At 37.6% G+C, this 19,089-nt stretch overlaps 1 non-coding gene across 1 annotated transcript; it reads right to left on the bottom strand.

Moving 5' to 3' along the window:
- Nucleotides 1-505: 505 nt before the first annotated feature.
- LOC133064850 (small nucleolar RNA SNORA63) lies at nt 506-623 on the bottom strand. The gene has a single exon (XR_009694740.1). It is a non-coding gene; the product is annotated as a small nucleolar RNA SNORA63 (small nucleolar RNA).
- Nucleotides 624-19,089: the final 18,466 nt, after the last annotated feature.

Genomic DNA, 19,089 nt, shown 5'->3' with positions numbered 1-19,089 from the left:
GGGGAATATTTAAGAGTGCTCTGCCTTTCCTAGTGTCTCAAAGTAATATCTAGACAAACCTGGGTTGTCAAGTTTTGCCAACCAATTGTGGGTTGTCAAAAGAAGAGGTTTTTTTTTTTTTTTTTTTTTTTAACATTCAACTGTCTCTGTCAGCCACTGTTTTTGATCCTCTATACCTGTTAATGCTTTCAATAAAACTAAAGGATGTATATGGCCTTCTGCAATGGCTCAGTAGTAAAGAAATTACCTGCCAATGCAGAATCAAGCAGTGGGTTTGATCCCTGGGTTGGGAAGATGCCCTGGAGAAGGAAATGGCCACTCACTCCAGTATTCTTGCATGGGAAATCCCATGGACAGAGCCTGGTGGGTTTCAGTCCGTGGGGTCGCAAAAGAGTCAGACACGACTGAGGGACTAAACATCAACAACAAATATAAATATATAAATATATATTATATATATAAATATATATTATAAATATATAAATATATAAATATAAATATAAATATATATATATATATATATATGCGTATGTAGACGCATATAGTAAAGAAACAACTTTATTTTTAGCAGGGGGAACGACAACACAGCACTTAGCAGCTATATTGTAGTCTAAATCCTGCTTGTATATATATATATATATATATATATATATATATATATATATATATATGCGTATGTAGACTTCCCAGGTGATGGCTAGTGCTCAAGAACCTGCTTGCCCATGAAGGAGACGTGAGACAGTAGTTCAGTCCTTGGATCAGGAAGATCTTCTGGAGAAGGACATTCCAACCCACTCCAGTATTCTTGCCTGGAAAATTCCATGGACAGTGGAGCCTGGCCAGCTACAGTACATGGGGTTGCACAGAGTTGGACGTGATTGAACCGACTTGAACCGACTTAGCATGAGCACAATATGTATGTATGTATGCATGCATACATACATATTGTGGGAGATAGGTCACCCTGATTCTCTCACATTCCAGCTTGTCTAGTGACAATTTTTATTCCAGATAATCTTTGTGTGTGTGTGCATAAAACATCTTAATATAATTAAGAAAACTGAAATTATACAGAATTTATTCTTTCATCAAAATGGAATTGATATAGAAAATCAATTGTTAAAAGATGTCTCCAAAAACTCCCAGTGCATGTTAGTACAGAAAGTAACCTTTGAAGATAGAGATAATTTCTCCTTCACAGGCAGAGGGTAGATTTGTTTGCTGTCCAGAATAATATAGTGTCTACATTTAAGCAATGCTTGCTCAGTTTTCCTAGCAAATCCTTTGTAAAACTGAGAGGGTTCCTAAGCTTAGATTTCATCGGTTATGACTTAAACTTCTGTGTACGTAGACTTTATCTGGACCCATTTTCACACTGCCCTTAAGTTATTCAAGGCCCAAGGAAAACCTATGGGAACTTGAAGCTCATACTGTCTTCTGTGCTATGAATAATGGAATCCTTTGTCTCTGATTTAAAAGTTTCATGTCTTCTGCCAGTACCTATGAAAATGCAGTACTTCAACTTTTATCTTGCGAGTAGAGTAAAATCTCAGACTCTTAATGGTTCTTGAAAATTATCCCCATCAACTTCACTTTTTTCCGTTTGAGGAAGCTGATTCACTGTATGCTGAGAGACTCATCCAAGGTCACACAGAAAGTGGAAGATTTTGAATCTGAACATTCTGGTTCAGATATTGCATGCACAACCATTATGCTGTAATGTCACCTGGAAAGTTTCAAAAATATACTAAATTGACTTCATGAATTGTAGTCACAGATATATTTGCTCTGCTAAACTGTAAAATTGTCAATGTTTGATCAATGAAAAATATTTAAAATGTCTGTGTCTTCTCAAAGAAAGGTTCAAGTTCTGTAAATCCCTCTCCCGCTACCCACTATGATCTCCTTGGCCCCTATATCTTTGCCAGGAATCCTAGTTAATGTACCAAAAGACAGAAATATGTCATCATTGTCAAGGGCAGTCTGATTAATTTTGCTGAATAGAGTATCTTACTAGCCAAAGGTTATTTTTTAATGAGCAGCCATACATGCTATAACTCTTGCTCTGTTGAATCTTAGCACTGACAAGAATGTGGAATGGGCCAGGAGATTTGGATACATTTATTAAATACAGAAGTCCCTCTAATGTATTTTCACCCCATTATGTGTTTCTTTTTCTTGCTTAAAGGGGGTTTATTCATCCCTTTCCACTCTGAAGACTTCTCTCTGAGATAGGAAAAAAAAAAAAAAAAAAAAGCTTTCTCTATGTTATTTGTTAGTATTGAATATCTTGTCCTCATCAACAGGGTTCGCTATTCTCTGGAATTTCTCTGACTCTAAAAACAATTCCCTACGTGGCCACTCTTAGAATTCTTAAAAATCAGGCCATTAATTTTACTTTTTATTCTACTGTGAAACTTGTATCTACACCACAAAATGTATGTTCTTCACTCCATTATTTGTGCTATGTTCTTCATTCAATTTTTTAAAAATTCTGAGATCTTTGAGAAGATCACTTGAAAACATTATTTTCTGGATATGAACTTACATTGTTGCCTCCTCTTAGAAGTATGTTTTCCCAGCCTTTGTTTAACAAAATCTTACTCATTCCCCAAGCATACACATATGAACTATATTACTAAGGATAACTGCCCTGCAAACCCAGATTTGGTGGTCTACTTCGATGTACTGTATTATTATCAACTTCCCCCCACACAGTACTTGTGACCATGATATTCTTGTCTGTGTTCTTCTCTCTATTCCCCATTAGATCATAAACTCTACAAGAAAAGTCACTCTCTCAATAGCACTAAACATTGTCTGTCATATAGTAGTCACTTAAAAATTTATTGAAAGAATGAAAGAAACATGGTGTTTTATGCATACTTTTTGGCTCCTCTTTGATACAATGTGTAGTGTATTATTCATCACATAGTCTGAGTTGCTGTTACCAGAGCTTCTAATACAATTCATCTTCTCTTCAGAACCTCATATTAAAAAATCATATCTCTTTTGTATGAAGTCATAGATTCTGCTATCCAAAATATTAAAGGATATGTATGCTTTTACCCAACTCTTTGCTCCCTGTCACAATGATTAAATTAAAGAGGTCATTTGTGTTCAATGTTCATATGTAGTCAGTTCAACTATGAACCGACTTCAACTTTGACACTTTTCTTACATTGTCAGATGAGAATCAGAAGAGCACCAAAGTCCAGATAATTTGCCTACTATCTGGAAATGATACTGTCAGCAAGCATAGTACTAAAGAATGTGCTAACCATTGGACAGTTGCACTCATCCCCCATGCTAGTAAGGTCATGCTTAAAATCTTGTATGCTATACTTCAGCCTTATGTGAACCAAGAACTTCCATATGTCCAAGCTGGGTTTAGAAAGGGAAGAAGAACTAGAAATCAAATTGCCACTATTTGCTGTATCATAGAGAAAGGAAGAGAGTTCCAGAAAAACATCTACCATTGTTTCATCGACTACACTAAAGCCTTTGACTGTCTGGAACATAGCAAACTGTGGAAAGCTGTTAAAGAGATGGGAATACCAGACCATCTTACATGTCTCCTGAGAAACCTATATTCAAGCCAAGAAGCAACAGTTAGGACCTGTATGGAACAACTGATTGGTTCAAGATCAAGAAAGGAATATTGCAGGCCTGTCTGCTGTCACCCTTTTTAATTTAACCTATACAGAGAGCACGTCATGAGAAATGCTAGGCTGGATGAGTTACAAGCTGAAATCAAGACAGGGAGGAGAAACATCAACAACCTCAGATATGTGGATGATACCACTCTAATGGCAGAAAGTGAAGAGAACATTAAGAATGTCTTGATGGAGTGAAGGAGAAGAGTGAAAGAGCTGGCTTAAAACTAAATATTAAAAAACATAGGATCATGGCATCTGATCTCATTCAGTTCAGTTCAGTCACTCAGTTGTGTCCAATTATCTGTGACCCCCATGGACTGCAGCGCACCAGGCTTCCCTGTCCATCACCAACTTCTGGAGCTTGCTCAAACACATGCCCATTGAGTCGGTGATGCCATTCAATCATCTCATCCTCTGTCATCCCCTTCTCCTCCTGCCTTCAATCTTTCCCAGCATCAGGGTCTTTTCCAATAAGCCAGTTATTTGCACCAGGTGGCCAAAGTACTGGAGCTTCAGCATCAGTCCTTCCAATGAATAGTCAGGACTGATTTCCTTTAGGATTGACTGGTTTGATCTCCTTGCAGTCCAAGAGACTCTCAAGAGTCTTCTGCAACACCACAGTTCAAAATTCCACCACAGTTCACCAATTCTTCAGCTCTCAGCTTTCTTTATGGTCCAGCTCTCACATCCAAACATGAGTACTGGAAAAGCCATAGCTTTGACCAGATGAACCTTCTAGCAAATTAATATTTCTGCTTTTTAATGTGCTGTCTAGGCTTGTCATAGCTTTTCTCCCAAAGAGAAAGTGTCTTTTAATTTCATGACTGCAGTTACAATCTGCAGTGATTTTCATGGGAAATAAAAGGGAAAAAGGTGGAAGTAGTGACAGATTTCCTCCTCTTGGGCTCTAAAACCACTGTGGATGGTGACTGCAGCTGTGAAATCAGAAGATGATTGCTTCTTGGCAAGAAAGCAGTGGCAAACAGTGAGTAGAAAAGCAGAGACATTTGTCTGCCAACAAAGGTCTGTATAGTCAAGGCTATGGTCTTCCCAGTGATAATGTACGGTTGTGAGAACTGGACCATAAAGAAGGAAGAACGCCAAAGAACTGATGCCTTTGAACTGTGGTGCTGGAGAAGACTCTTAAAAGCTCTTTGGAGAGCAAGGAAATCAAACCAGTCAATCTTAAGGGAAATAAACCCTGAATACTCATTGGAGGACTGATGCTAACGATGAAGCTTCAGTATTTTGATTATCTGATATAACAGCTGACTCATTGGAAAAGTCCCGGATGCTGGGAAAGATTGAGGCAGAAGAACAGGGCATCAGAGGATGAGATGGCTGGATGGCATAGCTGACCCGATAGGCATGAGTTTGAGTAAAGTCCGGGAGTTGGTCATGGACAGGGAGGCCTGGCATGCTGCTATTCGTGGGGTCGCAAAGAGTCGGACACGACTGAGCCCCTGAACTGATGCAGCCATACCCTCCTTCTTTTTATTTATTTGTTTTTAATTTTTTAAAATTAATTAATTAATTAATTTTATTTTGCAACATTGTTTTGGTTTTGCCATACTTGACTTGAATCTGCCTTCTAAACTCCACATTCATCTGATCAAACTACTTCCTTGTTTAAAACTTGCCAATGGCTTTCTTAGTAAAAAGTGTAAACTCCTTAATATTTTTTTAATGATTCTCTATTCATCTTTCCTATTTTTCTAGCTAAGCTAGTATACTTCACTTTCTGATCTCTCCCTAATGCTTATATTCTAGTCATAAAAAATTAGAACCTTGAATGCACTATATTACATCATATTTCTTGTTTCCTCTGCCTAGAATACTTACGGAGAAGGCAATGGCTCCCCACTCCAGTACTCTTGCCTGGAAAATCCCATCGACGGAGGAGCCTGGTGGGCTGCAGTCCATGGGGTCGCATAGAGTCGGAGACAGCTGAAGCGACTTAGCAGCAGCGGCAGAATACTTAACATCTTATCTATTTACCCATTTAATGTTCATGAACACTCAAACTGCTTCTAAAGTTTGACTGTTGTGAATGAAAGTACAACAAACCCTCTGTATGTGTGTTTTGGTGGATACAAGAATTCATTTTCTTGGGGTAGAATTCTAGATTCTAGCAGCTTTTGGGGGGAAGAGTTTTAGCTTCAGCTTTTTAAAAATATAGATTATGATTTATATTTTATATGTCTTCTTGACTCAATTTTGCAAGTTAAAAAAAGTTTTTAAAATAAAAAATTGAATAAATCAACCAAACTGTAAAAACAAAAAGAAAACATCATATATTTTTCTTGGTGCTTACAGTTTAAGACAAGCAAAAACAAAACAAAACAAAACTTTTTTAGAACTACAAATCTCCTTATAAAACAGAAGTTTTTATTTTTTTCTCCTTACTCCAACCCTCTTTCAGTCTTCCCTAGACCATAACAAAGTACTATGTCTGTAATTAAATAGTGTCCTGCTGGTCAATGTTCTAACAGCTCTTTTGATAAAAGAATTCAGCTACTTTCCTTCAAAGCAGGCATAAATTCTGCTGAACTAAATAGCCATAGAATATCTGTTAATGATGACATTTTACAGGTATCACAGTGGCTCCATTCACCTCCTGCCCAGATAACATTCCCCCACTCCCTTTTGGCAATATCAAGTCACTGAAAGGTAAAACTGGCCTATCTATATGTGGAAAGACAAGACTGTAAAAATTTAAAAGAAAATTTCTGTGCCCTATTCATCTTTGTGCATCTAGCTTTTATTACAATGTCTGTCACAAACTAAGTGCTCAGTGATGGTTGAAACAAAAACAAATTTTAAAATTTGGAAAAAGGCATAGAAGAAACAGAATTCTCTCACTTCAATTTCTTTCAGTATGTTTAGGATAAGAAATGGGTCTACCTGAATAATTTAGTGACATATGCCTATTTTTATGTTATGAAACCGTTCTGATAATAAGTGTAGAAAACATTTCTATTATTGGTCATACTAAATTTAGAAAATTTCAGGGTGCGTTCTTTTTAGGAGCAAAACTTGCAGTTAGATTTGAAAACATGGTGAATATCAGGCAATACTAAATATTTGGGAAACTTAAACCAAAAGTTTTATTCTATATAGTCACACTTTTGTGCTATAATGATTCTTATGAAAGGAAATCATACTTCTGCATAACTGGATCCAAACAATAATATTATACTAAACATTGCATGAATGTTCAATAGCATAGCTTTCTGAATAATAAAAGGGTATGGTGGCTTTAAAGTTCTCAATAAGTCGTCCATAGTACAGTCAGTTAAAAGCAAATCTCACTTAAGTTGGCAATTTCCATATAAAATAAATATTCACACACATTTAAGAAAGCAACAATGAAAACTTAATTTACAAATAGGTGGAAAGATAACCATTTTCCTCTTTAAAGATATAAAAACTTTAAAATAGTTTTTGTTTTTAATGTGGAGATCAAAATTCCTTGGTTAAAGAACAGGTTGATTTGCCAGGTGAACAAGGTGACCTCTTGACATTAAAAGGCATTAAGGCTAAAGCTATTGCACAGGAGCTAATTTTGTGCCAACCACGAAAGACTCTAGACTCTTTCATTTTTACCTCACATCATCTAAACAGGTATTTAATTGGCTACAATGTAGTTCAATTGAGCCAATAAAAAGTATCATTGATTATAATCTCTATAGAACTGTAATGGTCACCATTTTTCACTGTATTGGCAGGCAAAATTACATTTTCTCTTCATCTCAGGTCACTTACCACTCAAATGAGCAATTGTTAACGGAACCAGATCATTAACTCCACTGTACTGATTTCCGTGTCACCGCCTGAGTGCACATTTCAATGGGCAGAGAATATTCCAAGACGACTTTTTCTTGTACATGAGGAAGAAATTTGCTAAGTTTCGATAAATAGCTCCACTTATAGCATGAAGAATTACCTAACTGAAAATGCTGACCACTGGGCTGGGAAGACTAATGACTGAGAGTAAGAAGGCCGATTCTCACCTGCCAAAGAAAGAGAGAAACATCTAAATTATTCAAGACAAGACAAATAATCATAGTACTCGTAATGATAAAATAGTAATGATAATTATACAATAGGAAGTTAATGGTTATTGAGACGTTAAGTGATCTACATATATTGGTTTGATTAGTCCTCAAAAAACACTCTGAGGTAAAAGTAGAATTTCAAAGATACACTAAAGCCTAGATGTGATAACACCTTAACAAGGATTGTAAATGAATAGAACAAAGCTCAACTTTTTTTTTTACAGTGATTTTTTTCCCCCAATTATTTTTATTAGTTGGAGGCTAATTACTTTAGAATATTGTAGTGTTTTTTGCCATACACTGACATGAATCAGCCATGGGTTTACATGTGTTCCCCATCCTGATCCCCCCTCCCACCTCCCTCCCCATCCCATCCCTCTGGGTATTCCTAGTGCACCAGCCCTGAGCATTTGTCTCATGCATCCAGCCTGGGCTGGTGATCTGTTTCTTGATAATATCCATGTTTTGATGCTGTTCTCTCAGAACATCCCACCCTCGCCTTCTCCCATAGAGTCCAAAAATATGTTCTATACCTCTGTGTCTCTTTTTCTGTCTTACATATAGGGTTATTGTTACCATCTTTCTCAATTTCATATATATGCATTAGTATACTGTATCAGTGTTTTTCTTTCTGGCTTACTTCACTCTGTATAATGGGCTCCAGTTTCATCCACCTCATTAGAACTGATTCAAATGAATTCTTTTTAATGGCTGAGTAATATTCCATTGTGTATATGTACCACAGCTTTTTTATCCATTCCTCTGCTGATGGGCATCTAGGTTGCTTCCATGTCCTGGCTATTATAAACAGTGCTGTGATGAACATTGGGGTACACATGTCTCTTTCAGATCTGGTTTCCTCAGTGTGTATGCCCAGGAGTGGGATTGCTGGGTCCTATGGCAGTTCTATTTCCAGTTTTTTAAGGAATCTCCACACTGTTCTCCATAGTGGTTGTACTAGTTTGCATTCCCACCAACAGTGTAAGAGGGTTCCCTTTTCTCCACACCCTCTCCATCATTTATTGCTTGTAGACTTTTGGATAGCAGCCATCCTGACTGGTGTATAATGGTATCTCATTGAGGTTTTGATTTGCATTTATCTGATAATGAGTGATGTTGAAAGCTCAACTTCTTGATTGGTTGAGAGGCCATAATGCTGATTACTAGCAATGTCCAACAATGTTTTATTCTGTTATTGTGTCTGTATGTGCTCTGCTCCTTTGCTGTTATTGCCTATGAAAAGAACTCTTTTTATTGCCAGTGTCTCTTACTTGAACTGTAAGACATTTAAAAATCAACTAAGTTATAGTTGCTGTTCAGTTGCTCAGTCATGTCCAACTCTTTGCGACCCCATGGACTACAGCATACCAAGCTTCCCTGTTCCTTAGTATCTCTCAGAGTTTGCTCAAACTCATGTCCTTTGAGTTGATAATGTCATCCAGCCATTGCATACTCTGTCATTCCCTTCACTTTCTCCTTTCAATCCTTCCCAGCATCAAGGTTTTCTTAGAATGAGTTGGCTCTTCTCATCAAGTGGCCAAAGTAATGGGGTTTCAGCTTTAGCATCAGTTCTTCCAATGAATATTCAGGACTGATTTCCTTTAGGATTGACTGGTTTGATCTCCTTGCTGTCCAAGGGACTCTCAAGAGTCTTCTCCAGCACTGCAGTTCGAACGCATCAATTCTTCAGCCCTCTTTATGGTCGAACTCTCACATCTGTACATGACTTCTGAAGAAACCATAGCTTTGACGTTATGGGCCTTTGTTCATAAAGTGATATCTCTGCTTTTTAATATGCTGCCTAGGTTTGTCATAGCTTTTCTTCCAAGGAGCAAGTGTCTTTTAATTTCATGGCCACAGTCAACATCCACAGAGATTTGTTTTAGTAGAAACTCATTTTTTCTTTTTTTTTTAATGAATGGCTGAATAAATGAGTGAACAAGTGACAAATATTCGTCAGCAAGAATATAAGCATTCAATAGCATTACTAAGATCTCAGATGAATCATATAGAAGAGGGGTCCTCCACCCCCCTAGGCTGCACACCAGTACCAGTCTACTACCTGTTAAGAACTGGACTGCATAGTAGGAGGGGAGCAGCCGACTAGCAAGTAAAGATTCAGTAGAAGCTCCCCATCACTAATGCCTTGGAAATTTGTCTTTCATGAAACCAGTCCTTGGTGCCAAAAAGGTTAGGGACCTCTAATATAGAGCCAAATAAACTATGACATGTACTCATTAAACAATTTTTTTTCTTTCTCTCATTGCTTCCTGGACTGTTAAATATCCTAAGTACATAGTATATAGTTTAAATATACTTTTATGTGTTCCTGATGTAATGAGTTAAGTACATTGGTATAAATTTTGTATTTGAAATATACTGAAGGAAAGAAACCTTTAGTGAATTCCTTTGCAGGGTGAACAAATCTTTGATTTATATTTATCTTTTCTGTAGATGAGATTTTTATTTTTAGTGAAGTACAGTCAGTTTTATAAAAATACATATATTCCCTTATTAACTGAAGGAGCAAAAGAAAACTTTGAAGATCAAAATGAAGCAAAGTGCAAATCATAGAATTAGTAACTAGTGAGCACACATCTGCACACACTCCACACACACTACTTTGTCATTACATTTTGAAGTTCAAAGTGTAGGAAGTAACAGACTACAGAAGGGCACCCTACCCCCACCTCTCACCCCCCTGACACACATGTATGATGTGCTTGGGTCAACAAACTTTTGTAGCCAATGTAGGCCAGTTCACTCTTAGACCCTTTTGTAAAGAAGTAAACACCTCATTAGAAATAAATATACTTTGGGGGGATAAGGGGAAAGGGAAAAGGAATGAATGAAAGGAATCATAAAGAAAAGCCATTCACAGTGGAATATTACTCAGCCATAAAAAGGAAAGCATTTGAGCCAGGTCTAATGAGGTGGATGAACCTAGAACCTATCATACAGAGTGAAGTGAGTCAGAAAGAGAAAGATAAATACTGTATTCTAACACATATACATATGGAATCTAGAAAAATGGTACTGAAGAATTTATTTACAGGGTGACAGTGGAGAAACAGACATAGAGAATAGACTTATGGACATGGGGAGATGGGAGGAGAGGGTGAGATGTATGGAAAGAGTAACATGGAAACTTATATTACCATATGTAAATAGATAGCCAACGGGAATTTGCTGTATGGATCAGGAAATCAAACAGCGGCTCTGTATCCACCTGGAGGGGTGGGATGGGGAGGGAGATGGGAGGGGGTTTCAAAAGGAAGGGGGTATGTGTATACATATGACTGATTCATGTTGAGGTTTGACATAAAACAGTAAAATTCTGTAAAGCAAGTATCCTTCAATTAAAAAAAATTAAAAAGAAAAGCCAGTCAGTCTTAGGTAGTTCTATATACGTGGAGTTTTCTCTTTATGTTACACATGGTCATCAGTAGTGCTCCAGAAATTTAAGAAAATAAAGCATAAGCAAGTTGAGTCATTAACACACACACACAAACACACCACAAACAAAACAATGTGTTATATATCTAAAAATTACATTGTTGTTGTTTTTCAGTCACCCAGTCATGTCTGATTCTTTGTGACGCCATGGACTGCAGCATGTCAGACCTCCCTGTTCCTCACCATCTCCCGGAATTTGCCCAAGTTCATGTTCACTGCATCAGTGATGCCATCCAGACATCTCAGCCTCCGATGCCCTCTTCCTCTTCTTCTGCCCTCAATCTTTTCCAGCATCAAGGGCTTTTCCTATGAGCTGTCTGTTGGCATCAGGTAACCAAAATACTGGAGTTTCAGCTTCAGCATCAGTACTTCCAATGATTATTCATGGTTGATCTCCCTTAAAATTGACTGGTTTGATCTCCTTGCTCTCCAAGGGGCTTTCAGGAGCCTTCTTTAGCACCACTGTTTGAAGGCTTCACTTCTTTGGCATTCTGTCTTTTTTATGGTCCAACTTTCACAACCGTGTGTGACCACTGGGAAGAACATAGTCTTGATTATATGGACCTTTGTTGGCAGAGTAATGTCTCTGCTTTTCAACACACTGTCGAGTTTTGTCATCACTTTCCTGCCAAGAAGCAATAGTCTTCTGATTTCATGGCTACAGTCACTGTCTGCGGTGATTTTAGAGCCCAAGAAGAGGAAATCTGTCACCATTTCATTTGCTTCTTCAGTTTGCCATGCAGTGATGGGGCCGGATGCCATGATCTTAGATTTTTGGTTTTGTTTTTTAATATTTAGTCTTAACCTGGCTCTTTTACTCTCCTCCTTCACCCTCAGCAAGAGGCTCTTTATTTCCTTTTCTGCTATTAGAGTGGCATCATCCGCATATCTGAGGTTGTTGTTGTTTCTCTCACCTATCTTAATTCCAGCTTGTAACTCGTCCAGCCTGGCATTTCTCATGATATGCTCAGCTTATAGTTTAAACAAACAGGGTGACATCAGATAGCCCTGTTGTTCTCCTTTCTTGACCTTGAACCAGTCATTTGTCACATACAAAATTCTAGCTTTTGTTTCTTGACCCACATACAGGTTTCTCAGGAGACAGTAATATGGGCTGGTATTCCCATCTCTCTAAGAGTTTTGCAGAGTTTTTCATGATCCACACAGTCAAAGGCTTTAGCATAGTCACTGAAAAAGAGATGTTTTTCTGAAATTTCCTATCTTTCTCTATAATCCTGCAAATGTTGGCAATTTGATTTCTAGTTCCTCTTCCTTTTCTCACTTCGACTTCTGGAAGTTCTTTGTTCACATAATGCTGAAGCCTAGCATGCAAGATTTTAGGCATGACTTTTAGACATGGAAGATGAGTGCAACTGTCTGATGGTTAGCATATTCTTTGGTACTATCCTTCTTGGGACTGGGATAAGGATTCACTTTTCCAGTTCTGTGGCCACTGTTGGGTCTTCCAGATTTATTGACATAATGAATGCAAAATCCTGATGGCATCCTCCTTTAATGATTCAAATAGTTCTGCTGAAATTTCATCCCATCCACTAGCTTTATTAACAGCAGTACTTCTTAAGGTCCACTTGACTTTGCAGTTCACAATGTCTGGCTCTGGGTGACTAACCACCCATCATAGTAAGCCGGTTCTAAAGATCTTTTTTGTTCAGTTCTTTTGTGCATTCTTTCCAACTTATCTTGATCTCCTCAAGGTATACTAGGTCTCTACCATTTTTATCTTTTCTTGATTGTTTCCAACTTTCCTGAAGAAATAACTAGTCTTTCCACTTATGTTGTTTTCTTCTATTATTAAGCACTGTTCATTGAAGAACGCCTTCTTGTCTCTCCTAAAAATTACATCAGTCAGTCAGTCAGTTCACTTGATCAGTCGCATCCAATTTATTGCAACTTCATGGACCATAGCACACGAGGCCTCCCTGTCCATCACCAACTCTCAGAATTTAACCAAACTCGTCCACTGAGTCAGTGATGCCATCTAACCATCTCATCCTCCAAAGTCCCCTAATCCTCCCACCTTCAATCTTTTCCAGCATCAGGGTGTTTTCAAATAAGTCTGTTCTTCATATCAGGTGGACAAAGTATTGGAATTTCAGCTTCAGCATCAGTTCTTCCAAAGAATATTCAGGACTGATCTCCTTTAGGATGGACTGGTTGGATCTCCTTGCAGCTCAAGGGACTCTCAAGAGCCTTCTCCAACACCAAAAAGTTCAAAAGCATCAGTTATTCAGTGCTCAGCTTTCTTTATGGTCCAACTCTCACATCCATTTATGACTACTGGAAAAACCATAGCTTTGACTAGACAGAACTTTGTTGGCAAAGTAATACCTCTGTTTTTTAATAAGCTGTCTAGGTTTGTTACAGCTTTTCTTCCAAGGAGCAAGCATCTTTTAATTTCATGGGTGCAGTCACCAACTGCAGTGATTTTGGAGCCCCGCAAAATAAAGTCTGTCACTGTTTCCATTGTGTTCCAGTCTATTTGCCATGAAGTGATGGGATCAGATGCCATGATCTTAGTTTTCTGAATATTGAGTTTTAAGCCAACTTTTTCACTCTCCTCTTTCACTTTCATCAAGAGTCTCTTTAGTTCTTCTTCACTTTCTGCCATAACGGTGGTGTCAACTGCGTATCTGAGGTTATCGATATTTCTCCCGGCAATCTTGATTCCAGCTTGTGCTTCCTCCAGCCCAACGTTTCGCATGATGTACTCTGCATGGAAGTTAAATAAGCAGGGTGACAACATATAGCCCTGAAGGACTCCTTTCCTGATTTGGAACCTGTCTGTTTTTCCATGACAAGTTATAACTGTTGCTTCTTGACATGCATACAGATTTCTCAGGAGACAGGTCATCTTGTCTGGTATGTCCATCTCTTTAAGAATTTCCCACAGTTTGTTGTGATCCGCACAGTCAAACGCTTTTGCATAGCCAGTAAAGCAGAAGTAGACGTTTTTCTGGAACTCTCTTGCATTTTTGATGATTCAACTGATATTGGCGATTTGATCTCTGGTTCCTCTGCCTTTTCTAAATCCAGCTTGAACATCTGGAAGTTCATGGTTCACATACTGTTGAAGCCTGGCTTGGAGAATTTTGAGTATTACTTTACTAGCGTGTGAGATGAGTGCAATTGTGCGATAGTTTGAATAATCTTTGGCATTGCCTTTCTTTGGGATTGGAACGAAAACTGACCTTTTCCAGTCCTGTGGCCACTGCTGCGTTTTCCAAATTTGCTGACATATTGAGTGCAGCACTTTCACAGCATCACCTTTTAGGATTTGAAATAGCTCAACTGGAATTCCATCACCTGCACTAGCTTTGTTTATAGTGCTGTTTCTTAAATCTCACTTGACTTTGGGCTCCAGGATATCTGGCTCTAGGTCAGTGATCACACCGTCATGATTTTCTGGGTCATGAAGATATTTTTTGTATAGTTTTTCTGTGTATTGTTGCCACCTCATCTTAATTTCTTCTGCTTCTGTTAGGTCCATACCATTTCTGTCCTTTATTGTGCCCATCTTTGCATGGAATGTTACCTTGGTATCTCTAATTTTCTTGACGAGATCTGTAGTCTTTCCCATTCTATTATTTTTATCTATTTCTTTGCATTGATCACTGGAAAAGAATTATTTTGAAAAAAAAAAGTTTGACATAGTGTTTCCTCAAATAGAAAATTCTTATTTTAATTTTAGTTAATTAATTCACCTCAAGCAATTTTCTTCTCTCTTGGCATATCTCCCTCCTTGCCTCACCATATTATGTTCTACCTAATATTCTACAGAATAAACTTATCTCTCCAAGTTCTTTTCTTTACTTTTGGCAACTCCCTTTGCTTGCCACTATCTTCATTGCCAAATGGACATAAAACTACAATGAAGGAACAGGCATCAGTGTCCTATGAGACATGAAAGTGGATGGTTGGGTATGGATAAATCAAACCTTCCATCTCAGAGTGAAAGAATGTAGCCTAGATGGGAAAGTAACTAGAGAAAAGTTATACTGAATACAACCAGAAGCATAGGGGAAAAAAAAAAAAAAAAGTTAGCTACAGAAAGAAAAATCCTGAACAAATAGTGGGTGTATTGAAGCAGTAACTTTCTTGGGCAGTAGAACTAATATAATTCAGATTGCATTTGCTAGGAGGTATTCTTTTACTGATACTGCCCTGTCCTGCCTTCCTCACAATAGTGAACCAGATGCCCCTGAGATACATAAGCTGGCACTAGTGGTAAAGAACACGTCTGTCAATGCAGGAGAAATAAAGAAGCCAGTTCAAACCCATGCTCAGGAAGATCTACTGGAGGAGGGCATGGCAACCTATTCCAGTATTCTTGCTTGAAGAATCTCAGGGACAGAGGAGCCTGGTAGCTACAGTCCATGGGGTCCCCAAGAGTTGGAAACAACTGAATTGATTTAACACACATGCATGCACACGTTCCTTCCATTCATGAGTATGTTGGATCTGGTAATTGTGAAGTTGTGCCTGTTCATGCATTGCTTTGGCAAATATTTATTGATAAGTCAACATGGATGTGGCAAAATATGCAAAATGAGATTGCTGACCTCAAGGGAACCTGAAGGGTAACTGAATATCTAAGATATGCACACATCAAAATAAAACATTCTTTTAATGCATTATGTCATGGAGTTTAGAATTGCTGGCATTAGAAATGGATCTTAGAAATTCTCTATTAGCTTTTCTGCTATGTTCCCAAGAGGTGGGATTTTATGGAAGCTTTTTAAGAATTAATACCAGTATCAAGGGAAAGGCCAAGCTCATGAAACTATCCTTTTCCTCCCATTTTATAGAGAAGCTGAGCTGACATTTGTATCCCAAGAGCATTTGCTAGTGATTCGCAGAGCTGAGATCAGAAATAATTAAGCAGCAGTGTGTGGCAAAGGTAATATGTATTGCCTGATTTCAGGTGGGAGAGGCATTTGATCAATACACATATAGAATCAAGTATATTCTAATCACTTTTGAAGGCCAGATACAAAATCTCTGTTATCCACAAGTGAATATACTATGCTAAGAATTATCTGCTGAAAACATTTAATTTTAGAATATTTAATAGGGGTTGAATTTGCCCTTCCATTTTTCTATCATGAGGGGCTCAAAAAGTTTTTCCCAGGCTTGGCCTCATTTCAATATTAGCCTAAGGAATATGTAAGAAGATAAACATTGTTCAGAGTCATGTGATTAACTTCAAAAGTAACAACAATGTTTTTTTCATAGCTCATATCCATTGACCCAGATTATTAACACTTTCATTTTCACTGGATTTTCAAAACTAATTTTCCTCAGTAGTTCAATAAGCAAGTGGATGAGTAGGACAGAATGACTAAACAAAGCAGAATTCTATTTCCTCAAACCATCTTTATAGGGTATTAATAAACTTATTAACTTAAGCCTAGTTAAAAACAATATAACAGAGTGAGTGGTTTGGCTCAGGATTTCATGAATAGATTCACTGTTTAAATTCAGCACTCACTATTCATGAGTAGGGTAAACAAGTTCCATAGTAAGACAAGTTCCATACTTCTCAAATCTTTAGTTGTATCTTGTGAAATATGGAGATTACAGTAGCATCAATCTATCAGTATTTTATAAAAATAAAATTTTACGTTTTAAATATTTAACACAGTTTGAAATACTTAGTAAACACTGAAGAATTGATACTGATTAATACCTATGAGGAAATGTGCTAAGTACTGTGGATATGAGATAAACTACACATCTTTATTTCCTTGGAGTCCAAAATCACTGCAGATGGTGACTGCAGCCATGAAATTAAAAGATCCTTGCTCCTTGGAAGAAAAGCTATGACAAGCCTAGATGGCATATTAAAAGGCAGAGACACCACTTTACTAACAAAGGTCTATCTAGTCAAACCTATGGTTTTTCCAGTAGCCATGTATAGATAAGTGAGTTGGACCATAAAGAAAGCTGAGCACCAAAGAATTGATGCTTTTGAACTGTAGTGTTGGAGAAGACTCTTGAGAGCCCCTTGGACTGCAAGGAGATCCAACCAGTCGATCAGGAAATCAGTCCTGAATATTCATTGGCAGGACTGATGTTGAAGCTGAAGCTCCAATACTTTGGCCACCTGCTGCGAAGAATTGACTCATTGGAAAAGACTCTGGGGCTGGGAAAGATTGATGGCAGGAGAAGGGGATGACAGAGGAATGAGATGGTTGGATGGCATCACCGACTCAATGAACATGAGTTTGATCAAGCTCTGGGAGTTGGTGATGGGCAGGGAATCCTGGCATGATGAAGTCCATGGGGTGACAAAGAGTTGAACATGACTGAGTGACGGAAGTGAACAGATTCTAAAGCTTGTGGGAGAAGATACATATGTTAAATAACTGCTTGTAAAATGTAAACTAGGGGGGGAATTAAATTGAATTAATTTTAAATAGTGGTAGGTAATGAAAAGAAGTTTATTTTAAATTGATATAATAAGCATGATATAATGGGTAAATTCTTTTTGTGTGTGTTTTCTGATATTTCACAAATGAATAAATGAAAAATGTAATGTTATTCAGGTACTATAAGATCACACTCAATGATGAGGTTCATCTTTTCTGGAAATCTAGCATTAAACAACACTGGAAAGTATTTTCTGATTGTGATTCTCCACAAGCGTCCCATTCTTTCTAGAACCTGGATGAGGATCAATTGAAAATGAAGAGAGGTCTCACAGAGTTCTCAGGAACTGGTACTGAGAAACACATAAGCTAATCTCTCTTAGCTTGGGCTACCATAACAAAATACTACACACTGGGTGGCTTAAACAACAGATATTTTTCTGAAGGCTGAACAGTCCAAGATCAAGCACCCATCAGATGCGGTTCTTTGTTAAGTTCACTTCCTGGCTTATAGACGGCCACCTTCTTTCTGCATCCTCACGTGATGGAGAGAGGAAGCTATGATGTCCTTTCTTATTTGTATAGAGACACTAATCTCAACATGGGTACTGCACTTTCATGACCTAATCAAAGTTTAATTACCTCTCAAACACCATACCTGCTAGTATAGATACCATATGAATTTGAAGGGATACAAATATTCAGTCTATAATACTATCCTACACATAACGGGATTCTTTTTCCTATGCAAAGTCAGATACGAACTAGTTCTTCCTCATGGGTTATCTCAGCCTTTTCAACTGCCAGGCTTGACTGCATGTAATAATTGTAGAAATTAAGAACCACACACATTTGAATTCCTTTTCGTAGGTCCACAAAATTGAGTTTAATTTACTATCACCATGTTAAGAGCAAGAACTTTGTATCATGGTTTGTTTCCATTGTGTATCAGAAGGCTTGACAAAAGAGTGTAATTAATGCTATCAAAATTCTTTGTTCTATTTAACAAACATTTATTGAGTATCTTCATGATAGAAACTGTTAAAAGTACTGACCAAAGTGAAAACTGAAAAAAAATATAATTTCTGTTCTGAAGAAGCTTATACTTGAACTTGGAGAGAGAAATGTAAAATACTAATGTCTGCAAGTTAAAATGGGATAGCTGCTTTAATAATGGTGAATCATGAAGAAGGATAAGATATAATGAATTAGAATTAGAGGTATCTCCCAGAGGAAATTTGAGATATAGCTTTAAAAAATGAATAGAATTTTGGTAGTTAGAGACGTGGGGAAAGTTGACGTAATTGAGAAAGTGTCTTAAAAAGGTAGGATAATGATTTTAAAAGCCAGATATGCAAATAATATGCAAGGGGATACCCAACAGGATAGCAGCTTATCTTTAAATAGAAACTCTTCAGGCCAGAAGGGAATGGCAAGACATACATACAGTGATGAAAGAGAATAGGCTACAATCAACATTATTCAGCAGGGATCTCACTCAGATACAAAGGAGAAATAAGCTTTACA

Source organism: Dama dama, chromosome 1, assembly GCF_033118175.1.
Source record: "Dama dama isolate Ldn47 chromosome 1, ASM3311817v1, whole genome shotgun sequence".
Taxonomy (NCBI): Eukaryota; Metazoa; Chordata; class Mammalia; order Artiodactyla; family Cervidae; genus Dama; species Dama dama.
Note: the sequence above shows the minus strand (reverse complement) of the source record. Positions and strands in the feature narration are given on the sequence as shown.